The sequence below is a fragment of the Cydia pomonella genome, chromosome 22, assembly GCF_033807575.1.
Source record: "Cydia pomonella isolate Wapato2018A chromosome 22, ilCydPomo1, whole genome shotgun sequence".
In the NCBI taxonomy this organism is placed as follows: domain Eukaryota; kingdom Metazoa; phylum Arthropoda; class Insecta; order Lepidoptera; family Tortricidae; genus Cydia; species Cydia pomonella.
In genome coordinates this window covers 7,687,194-7,697,756 of record NC_084724.1, presented here as the reverse complement: position 1 = coordinate 7,697,756, position 10,563 = coordinate 7,687,194, and positions in this window count along the sequence as shown.

The window sequence follows — 10,563 nt, the reverse complement described above, 5'->3', positions numbered from 1 at the left end:
GTATAAAGGTAAAATATAAAAACACATGAAAAAAAACAATACAAAACACATAAGTATAAACACCTTGTAAAAACCAAACCTGCCGCCAGCAGCGGGGCAGGGCTTAAGCCGGTGATCAGGGCCGCAGAGAGAAGAACCGCCGGACTATCCGCGCCGTGTCCAAGACCACCGCCTTCTGCCTCTGACCCTTGATCCAATCACCTAGCGAGAGCCCGCAAGATGTTGGTCGAGACTCTTCGCTATCAGACCGTTCGCTGAAACGACTATTGGGGCAAAGATCGTCGAATCAACATCTTACATGGCGGTTATCTCATTATTATTCATGTCTAGAAGGTTCTAACTGGACATGTCCGTCTCGGCTTTCACGAGTAACGAGATTATACTCCACACTTCCGTGGGATTTACAATTTCATAACTGGCGATCGTAGCATACGGTGTGTGGTGAGCAGTAGTCGGATCCTCTGATTCAGGGCATCCAGCTCGGTCTTAGTCCACCTTAGTATGCCAAAGGAGTATGTGAGTAGGGGCATTACAAAGGCGTTGAAGGCGCCCACTTTGTTGCCTCTTGTGAACCGACTGAGAAAGCGCTCCTTCACCAACAGTCTAATACCCTCGTCCTTTTGTATACTTCGGTATTTGTAGGTTCCTGATTCAGAAATAGATCTGAAAGATATTGTCTCAGAAAGTTGTAAATTTGAACCTCCCCCGCTGATGTGTAATGTGTATGTACTTACAGCGGGGGAGGTTGTCATGCATAACCGCACATTTATCGACACCAAACTGCATGTTGATGGCACTACTGAAGATTTCAGTGTTACTTTTCTAAAATTTAGTTTGTAGATATAAAAACGAGTCAAAACAAATTCTGAACTTTAATTACATCCTAAGCGAACTAGAACTTGGCACCCATATAAATCTCAATTCTTTTTCCGGCAAAGTCAACAACGATGCATAATACCTATTTTTAATATTGAACTTGGCTCTCATTTCACATTTATATAATTATGCTTTTGATGGAATATCATTACTTTATGTAGATAAATTATTAGTATTCATCGAAGTTGATTTAGAAACTAAATTTATTTTTGCTATGCGATAAGCGTTTAGTGCGTAAATAAAAAATGTTTTTTGGAAAATAATACAAATTGTAAAAAACTTACTGTTTCTTTATTTCAGTTTCGTTACCACACAATTACCCAGCTGGATACCAAATTTCAACTTGAGGTCATCTAGAAGTGGGTTAGGTTTTTGATATTAGGTGAGTACCTAAGTCAGTGAGAAAAATCCCGATTGTTAGATGTATCTATCTTAATAACCGGTTGAGCTATATTCATGAAATGTGGGGTACTAGTTAGCCTTAAGGGTATTAATAAATGAACCAAATTTCATATGTTTATGTTTAATAGATTTTGAGTTACATAGGGGTCAAAAGTGGCTCCAAATGGTGCGTGTAATATAAGTTATAACACACGGCCGCTGTGTCACCAGTTCTCTTCTTTTGAACTTGGCTTGACATGCTGCCACGTGTCTAGATAATCATTTTACATTTTATGTCTTTCTCATAAAAATCTATTCTATACTTGGAAAGGCCAGCCCACCCCTACACCATTTACTATATTATTACATATCGCATCCGTTATACGATTTACATAATACCTGTTGCCTGAGAACGTTCCATTACATCCTCGGAAGCGATTTAGATACGGAACGTGAGAAATTATCAGATGTTCATAAATAGTACCTATTGCATTCTAGTTGGCTAAAAATAGATAGGTAAATGACCCACGATTCCAGTTAGAATGAACTAAGTAGGTAATAGACCGCAGGCCAGAAGCATATTTTTTTTTTTTTTTTATATATTATAGGACATTATTACATAAATTGACTAAGTCCCACAGTAAGCTCAATAAGGCTTGTGTTGAGGGTACTTAGACAACGATATATATAATATATAAATATTTATAAATACATAAATACATAGAAAACACCCATGACTCAGGAACAAATATCCATGCTCATCACACGAATAAATGCCCTTACCAGGATTTGAACCCGGGACCATCAGCTTCGTAGGCAGGGTCACTACCCACTAGGCCAAACCGGTCGTCAATATTTCATCAGTCTTCGCCTCCCGGCTGATACTTTGTCAGATGATAGTTTAGATACTGTTTTAAACTAAAAAAAAAAACCGTCAGCCGGTTCTATCGCGGTGGAATGACCGTCAGCTGTAAAATGAACATGTAAAAAATATGCGCCTTACCACTTTATGAGCGGCAAAGTATGCGTAATGTGTAAATTGCGTAATCCGTTGATAGCTTTTCAGACGTTTATGCCTGATAAAATGCTATATGCAAAGTTTCATAATTTTCACATTTTCATGCGACCAGCTGATGTTCTTACCACCGCGATATAACCGGCTGACCATTTTTTAAAGTAACAACAGCATCTGAACTATCATTTGGCAAAGTATCAAAAGGGAGGCAATGACATTTTTTTTCGTTTTACGTGTTTCGGTGGCTGCCATTCCTCAACCCACCAATGGAGCGGCAGCTGACGTCCACGAGGGTTCAGCATACCTGGCCGTTAACCACTACACGAGTTTTCAGCCAGGAGGCGTCTGTAATTAATAATCAAACGAACTTACCTGTGAAGTTTGATTACAATTATGCGAGTATCCAAATCCAAGACAACAAATATAATTTACTAGCAGCAGTACACGTTATCGTGCAGTCCAAGTCACACATTTTAGAGATTATAGTATTTAAAAAACAAGTTCGCGCTGTCCCTCTCACTCGCTACGCTGCGTTCCTGCTTCGACATCGCTCCTCCAGTACTCATTATTTCAGAGTTATTTTTGTGTTATTAACAGAGACTATTTTATTTTCATTTTTGGGGATGGGGGGCGGGTCTTTGTTGTCTTGGATTTGGATACTCGCATAATTGTAATCAAACTTCACAGGTAAGTTCGTTTGATTATTAATTATACTTCGTATCCAAATCCAAGACAACAAATATAATTTACTAGCAGATGTTCAGAGCTTTGTATTTAAATTCAAATACTGAATGCGAAAATAAAATAAAATATCGATATCAAATCAGTTTACGAACATACTGATATTATTGATTTTGACTAAAGAGAACAACGTACCACCTAGAAGTTATTAATTTATATCCAATTTGAATAATTATTTATGTATCTACATAGTATAAATGTAAAATGTATGTATAGCATAATAAAATATTATAATGATAAGCGTCATGCATTAAGGAGTGAAATTGCTCTTGGTATTTCATTTCGTTAATATTAAAAAAAGTATAAAACTTTCTTTGATTTCACTGTAGTATATTGATAAAGTTGTATATATCTTAATATTCACAAGGTACAACTATTTTTATGTCATTTACAAGCCAGGACGCCATTAAGTGTAAATGTGTTTTCAAGCTTTAGTTGGCTCTAAATAAGTTTTAGATGGGCATTTTCTGTCTGTAACCATATAAACAAACCATTTTGTATAATTTAGAATTTACCAACCATTCTCTGGATGTAATTACAACGGAGACAAACAAGCATACGGCCCGCCTGATGGTAAACAATCACCGTAGCCTATGAATGCCCGCTACTGCAGAGGTATATTACATGCGCGTTACTGACCCTAAAATATAATCTAATTTTATGTTACGACACTTTAAAGTTAATTTTGAATACAGCAATCAATACTTTCCTCGGTAAATAGCCTTTGAGTGAGGTAGATAAAGGAGAATTTTCTTCATTGTAAAGCTACCATAAATATCAAGGCTATATGTAAGTACTTTAAAACTAAGTCTGGACAATTACTAGTAGAGTATCCTGTAGGTATTAAGTATTTGAAACTTATCACTTTGAAAATATAGATGGACTAATTTTAGTTATTACCACAGATCAAGAAATAGTAATATGATATTATTTATAACTAAATAGCTAATCTCATCTGTTTAATGCGTATCTGAACGATGATGGCTACTACGCTAACAAGTGGCAAGGAACTTAGGTAGATTATGTGTTGAGTTATGATATATTTGTGAACAAAATATCTGGCATGACTTGTAACTTGTACTTCATTTTAAGGAGTAACATTTTTTAACGTTACCTACAATAAAACTGTACAGTTTGCATTGCGACGAAAAATGAAAACTATTTAAGCTTTCTTTTACAGCAAGACAATATGACAACCCGAGCATTTACATTTCAGACAATAATAATGTTATTGTTAAAGGATTTCAACCCTTTATTGCGATTATTAATCTAGCTACTTAGCGCAAGCGACTGCAACACTTGGCAGCATAACTCTAGTTGCATGGTTGCACAATTTACAGCACTTATTTCGCGCCGCGGGATAGTGCATCAACGGCGGTTCAGCTCTTGTTTGATGCGGCGATGTTCCCCTGAAGTTTGGAGCTGAGAATCCGTAAGTAAATTGTACCGGATTTATTACATTAGGCTCGTTGATATGGTATATTCTTGACAGCATATCAAAGCTGACGTTTGAAGTTATTAGGAGTATATAACAGCGTGATATGAGTACGAATCATAAATTTGGGTTAAAGGGTTTACAGATATATTTTTTCCTATATGTTGTTTACATACAGCATTTCTTTTGTTTAAGGTATTTTAGGCCGCATTAACACCTATTAAATTACCTCAGCGTAACAAGAACCTCCTTTATATTTCATTATTTTTACAAGTCCTGTAAACTTTAGCTCAACCTTAAATATTTTTGCTCTTTAGTCCCTTATATTTACATGCGTAAAGCTACGTCCAATACTATTAAAGTCTTCAATCATTACATAGGCATCAACACTGTTATAGTAGAGCAACGTTATATATCTTTGACGATATCATTTTGAGATATGTATAATGACCGACTGTAGACCGAAGAGCGAAGTGACCGAAGAGCGTAGCGACCGAAGTGCGAAGCGACCGAAGAGCGAAGCGACCAAAAGGAGCAAAGCAACCGAAGAACCAAATGACCGAAGCATTATAACCTCGACACTTAAAATGAAGCACATATAGCCTCGACGCTGCGGAAATGGAAGCCTCGATACGACTATTGTGGAATTGTATAGTACATATAACTTAAAGTGCGGCATATATCTTCGTCACTGCGACAGCTGCGACAGCGGACCCCTTGACACAATTATTGTGGAGTAATGATAGCATCCTCACTATGACGTGGGGCAAACTTAGCCTCAACACTACGAGAGCAGAGCCCTCGACACAATGATTGTGGAGTAATGATAGCCTCCTCACTATTAAAGTGGGGTACATATGGCTTCAAACGCTGTGAAAGCGGAGCCCTCGACACAATATTGTGGAGTAATGATAGCCTCTTCACTATTAAAGTGGGGCAAATATGGCTTCAACGCTGTGAAAGCGGAGCCCTCGACACAATGACTGTGGAGTAATGATAGCCTCTTCACTATTAAAGTGGGGCAAATATAGCTTCGACGCTGTGAAAGCGGAGCACTCGACACAATGGTTGTGGAGTAATGATAGCCTCATCACTATTAAAGTGGGGCAAATATAGCTTCAACGCTGTTAAAGCGGAGCCCTCGACACAGTGATTGTGGAGTAATGATAGCCTCATCACTATTAAAGTGGGGCAAATATAGCTTCGACGCTGTTAAAGCGGAGCCCTCGACACAATGGTTGTGGAGTAATGATAGCCTCATCACTATTAAAGTGGGGCAAATATAGCTTCAACGCTGTTAAAGCGGAGCCCTCGACACAGTGATTGTGGAGTAATGATAGCCTCATCACTATTAAAGTGGGGCAAATATAGCTTCGACGCTGTTAAAGCGGAGCCCTCGACACAATGGTTGTGGAGTAATGATAGCCTCATCACTATTAAAGTGGGGCAAATATAGCTTCAACGCTGTTAAAGCGGAGCCCTCGACACAGTGATTGTGGAGTAATGATAGCCTCATCACTATTAAAGTGGGGCAAATATAGCTTCGACGCTGTTAAAGCGGAGCCCTCGACACAATGGTTGTGGAGTAATGATAGCCTCATCACTATTAAAGTGGGGCAAATATAGCTTCAACGCTGTTAAAGCGGAGCCCTCGACACAATGATTGTGGAGTAATGATAGCCTCATCACTATTAAAGTGGGGCAAATATAGCTTCGACGCTGTGAAAGCGGAGTCCTCGACACAATGGTTGTGGAGTAATGATAGCCTCTTCACTATTAAAGTGGGGCAAATATAACCTCGACGCTGTGAAAGCGGAGCCCTCGACACAATGATTGTGGAGTAATGATAGCCTCTTCACTATTAAAGTGGGGCAAATATAGTACCATGTCGACATCTCATTTATAAGAAAATATTTATTTAATATGTGTTTTAATTTTGAACTATTAATTAATGTGCATTATAAAATTACATTAAAACTTTAATCAACACAGTTAATACCGATTTTCTGTTTGATGAATATCTTGTTGCACAGTAAACCTAAGCTTCTAAGTACTCACGGAAAGGAGAATTATTATTAGACGGAGTCTACAATATTACACAAATCAAGTATATCTTTCCATAATATATTTCATTTTAAAATTATATTATATTATGTTAATCAAAGCTGTCTAATAATAACAAAGCGGGTAACTAACTGATGATCAAATTTAGGAGGCGACCACATCGATTGGACCCAAGACTCGACGATACCGCGATGTCCGATTAAAGCCTACTACCTAATCCGTCATGATCCAAACGATAGATTCACTATGGCCCTCATATGGGGCATGGGGCGCACGGTATCGGAGCACGCATAGCACGTCCCGTTAGTCACTAAATAGTCTTCCAATGTCTTATAGATTGTGTATTGATTGACATTACTCCTGTATATTTATACCTATAGGTATCCTCATAAGACGCTCATTAAACTTGTTGGTACTGTGTATGTACATTTGCATAAAGACGCGTTTTGTTATCATTCATAGGCACTTATTACCAATCGGCAAGGATTACCATTGTTATCTGTTTTATTATATGGTAGGGTAGATCGGACATGGTAAAAGCCGCTTTCGTGAAACGATTACCTAGTATATATTAACTTTATTCAGATATGGTTTGTATATTTAAATCTGTACGCGAAAGCAACTCGTAAAAAAAAAATGGGAGTGAACATTGCATTTTATGCAATCATAAAATGAAATCTAAATAATATTATATTAGTAAATAATACTATAATAGTACGTATTACAATTATTTAAAGTTCAAATTGTAATCTATTTGTAGCCCCATACTTATTTTTTCCGTAATTTATTTATTCAAAAAAGAAGGTAGTTGTAGTAAGTGATTTCGTATGAACGAAAAAATTACTTACTTGATTTCTTAGGTAATAAGTTTATTACGCTAAACGAATATACCTACAATTTCAAATTGAAAGATTAACTGCCATGTAAGTATGGCAAACGAGACTAGACTTGCCGAGCTGAATAAACATCAATTTTTCGTTCGAGGGTACGGCGGTCGGCAGTTCAAATAATGTTTTGATTCTATACTTCTTATTCAGCGCACAATAAACATTAATCGAAACACAATTAGGTACACATATTTAGAGGAACACTATTTTGGCGAAAATACGTGTGACTCGGACTAACACAAAAACATGTAATGAGTACTGGAGGAGCGATGTCGAAGCAGGAACGCAGCGTAGCGAGTGAGAGGGACAGCGCGAACTTGTTTTTTAAATACTATAATCTCTAAAATGTGTGACTTGGACTGCACGATAACGTGTACTGCTGCTAGTAAATTATATTTGTTGTCTTGGATTTGGATACGAAGTATAATAGACGTTAAGGCTAATGATGATCACATTGTAATGGTTTCAAAATACGTTACGGTGTTATTTGAACACACCCGTTGGTGCTATAATGGTTTGTCGGGGTTGTTAAATAAAGTTTAGTTATTGCACATATTTCATATATTTAACGGATTAAAAATATAACATACCTTATTTACAGTAAAAATTATATGCATCAACACCATTAAGGTACTTACTTATATATAGTTTTATACAATCGATATCCAAGATATACATGTAGTTTTTTTCATTCCTTTATATATATATATATATATATATAGGTATGGTATTCCACCTGTAAGTACTATTTCTTGGTCTAATATCATTGCGTCTCATTCTCCCATTAAGCAAAATGTGAGACGTAAATACACATTGGACCAAGAAATTGGACAGGTGGGGAAAACCTACCAACCTTGGCCATATTTTGCAAGGTGTTTGTATAGACGCCTTTTATTATGGGACCAACCCCGAAATTGCAAAAAAAAAAGTCTGTGTCACACTCTATGGCTAATCAGGTGTCGATGTTTTCTTTGGAAGAGCCATTTGTTTCGCGGTTTCTAGGGTAGTCCCATAGTAAAAGCTTTTATCTACGCACATATCATAAACCATCTATGATGGCTTCAAAATCCGTAAATAATGGCCAACATTACGATAAACTGTTTTGTTACAACAAATTTCTTATCTATGATAGTGTTGTAATTGCTACATTAAAATCGATTTGGTTATGACATTCAAATTTGGAACACATCTGAAAAACAGCAATTGGATTTGACCTCTATTCTAATATCAGACGAGATGCCTTTTAGTTCGAAATGACATGTCAATTGAATACAATTTTGACATATCTCACATGTTAGTTTGTATCGAATGATACGGAAATAGGCCCCCGACTTTGGATGCGGAATGCGTGAAAAAAGTTTTCATTTATCGCCATTTGACATACAGTTTATCTTTTAATTAGTTTGAAGTATAAAATTAATATGTTTTCTTGTTTTTAAAGTAACTATAGCCAAAGTTTCGTGTAAAATGAGCGATAAAAATATTTCGGTGACGCCACCACATATCCGCGAGTTCCGCCAAGAGAGCAACGATGCCCCAACGTTGGCTGTAGTTTGGGTTAGTGAACATATCATATAAAGTTTATAATATGTGTGTAGATAAAATAGTGTATGTAACTGTACATAATTAGGGATTAAAACACTCGTGTGATCCTTTGAAGAAACTCACTTCGTTCGTTTGTTAAACCCACGCTCGTGTATTTTAATGCCTTTTATTATGTAGCAGTCAAATAAACTACTATTAAACGCTTTTAGGCTCATAACCCTAGAATATACACGCGTGGTTTTTTATTATATTTAAGTCAAAATTCTGTCACAAAGGTTTTTACTGATAAAATGTAATACAAATCTATCAATAAAAAAAGTTTGCCATGATTTGAAAGCTTGTTTTATATTGATCGAAACGTCATATAATTGGATTAAAATTTAGATTGCATCTTTATTTACTACCTGTTTATTACTTGACACACGATGAGGCCAAAGTAACTCTGTGATTTTAAACAACGCAATTGGAAATTGGCAAAAGGAATTGTCAAGTAGACAGTTTTTTTGTAAATAATGTCAATTGATCTTGATTTTCCTGAGGATCAAATGTCTATATAGGACTCTTGGCATTTAAGCGACACAAAGGTCAGAAATGAGAGTTAAAGTCTGACGCTCGCACTCGACGATTGAAACGCCTCTAACAAAATGATATTGTAATGTGACGTCACATTACATTAGTCTGTCCTAAATGTATGGAAGATCAAGAAAATTGCTATTTTGACCCTGAAATATTGCGTTTATATAATTATATAGTTGTCATACAATTTATTTTTCAATAAAATGTAAGGAATCGAATGATACCATTTTCTTAATGAGTGTTAAAAAAAATAAGACATTGGATCTTTATATTTTTTTATGATTTCAATGTCGTTTTAAATTCCACTTTTTTTTTATAATGGATGGCTCTTTTTTATCCATTTAGCTAATTTTTTTAATAATATTCAACATGTGTAAAGTACCCAATTGTGTTTGGGTTTGTTAGAATGACTCGATGAGTAAGTACTATAACTAAATTGTCAGTAAATAAGAACAAAAAAAATCTCATCCCTTTCTTTTGGATTCTAGTACTAGCGTAAGACAAAGACAGTATGATCCTCTCTGTCTATGTTTGAAATGAGACAGACTGGCCAAACTATAAGTTGCCCGTTGAAAGAAAATGTACAGTCAGCGATAAAATCTTGTATCAATAGTGAGATTTTTGACAAAAAACTTATTGGTGCTAAGGACGTGATATAAAGATTTTTAATTTATAAAGAAAAACAGACGTGCGATTCTTTGGTGTACCTATAGTTTGGAGCTGAATGTTCTTTAGTAAATACCCCTATGATGGGATTGGCACCAGTAATGGGATGGTATAGAAAAATTCTGTAAAATAGTACATTACGATACAAGTGCGAAAAATAGGAAATTCGAAACGAGTGGCGATAAATTAAAACACGACCGAAGGGAGTGTTTTAAATCGACACGAGTTGCGAATTACCTATTCGCACATGTATCGTACAACGTTTTACAGTACATATGGCCCTTTAAATGTTCGACACAGTAACATAATATGCTAATTCTCGCACTAGTGCTATAAAGTAGCCCCATATGTACTGTAAAAAGTATTTACCTTCAGTT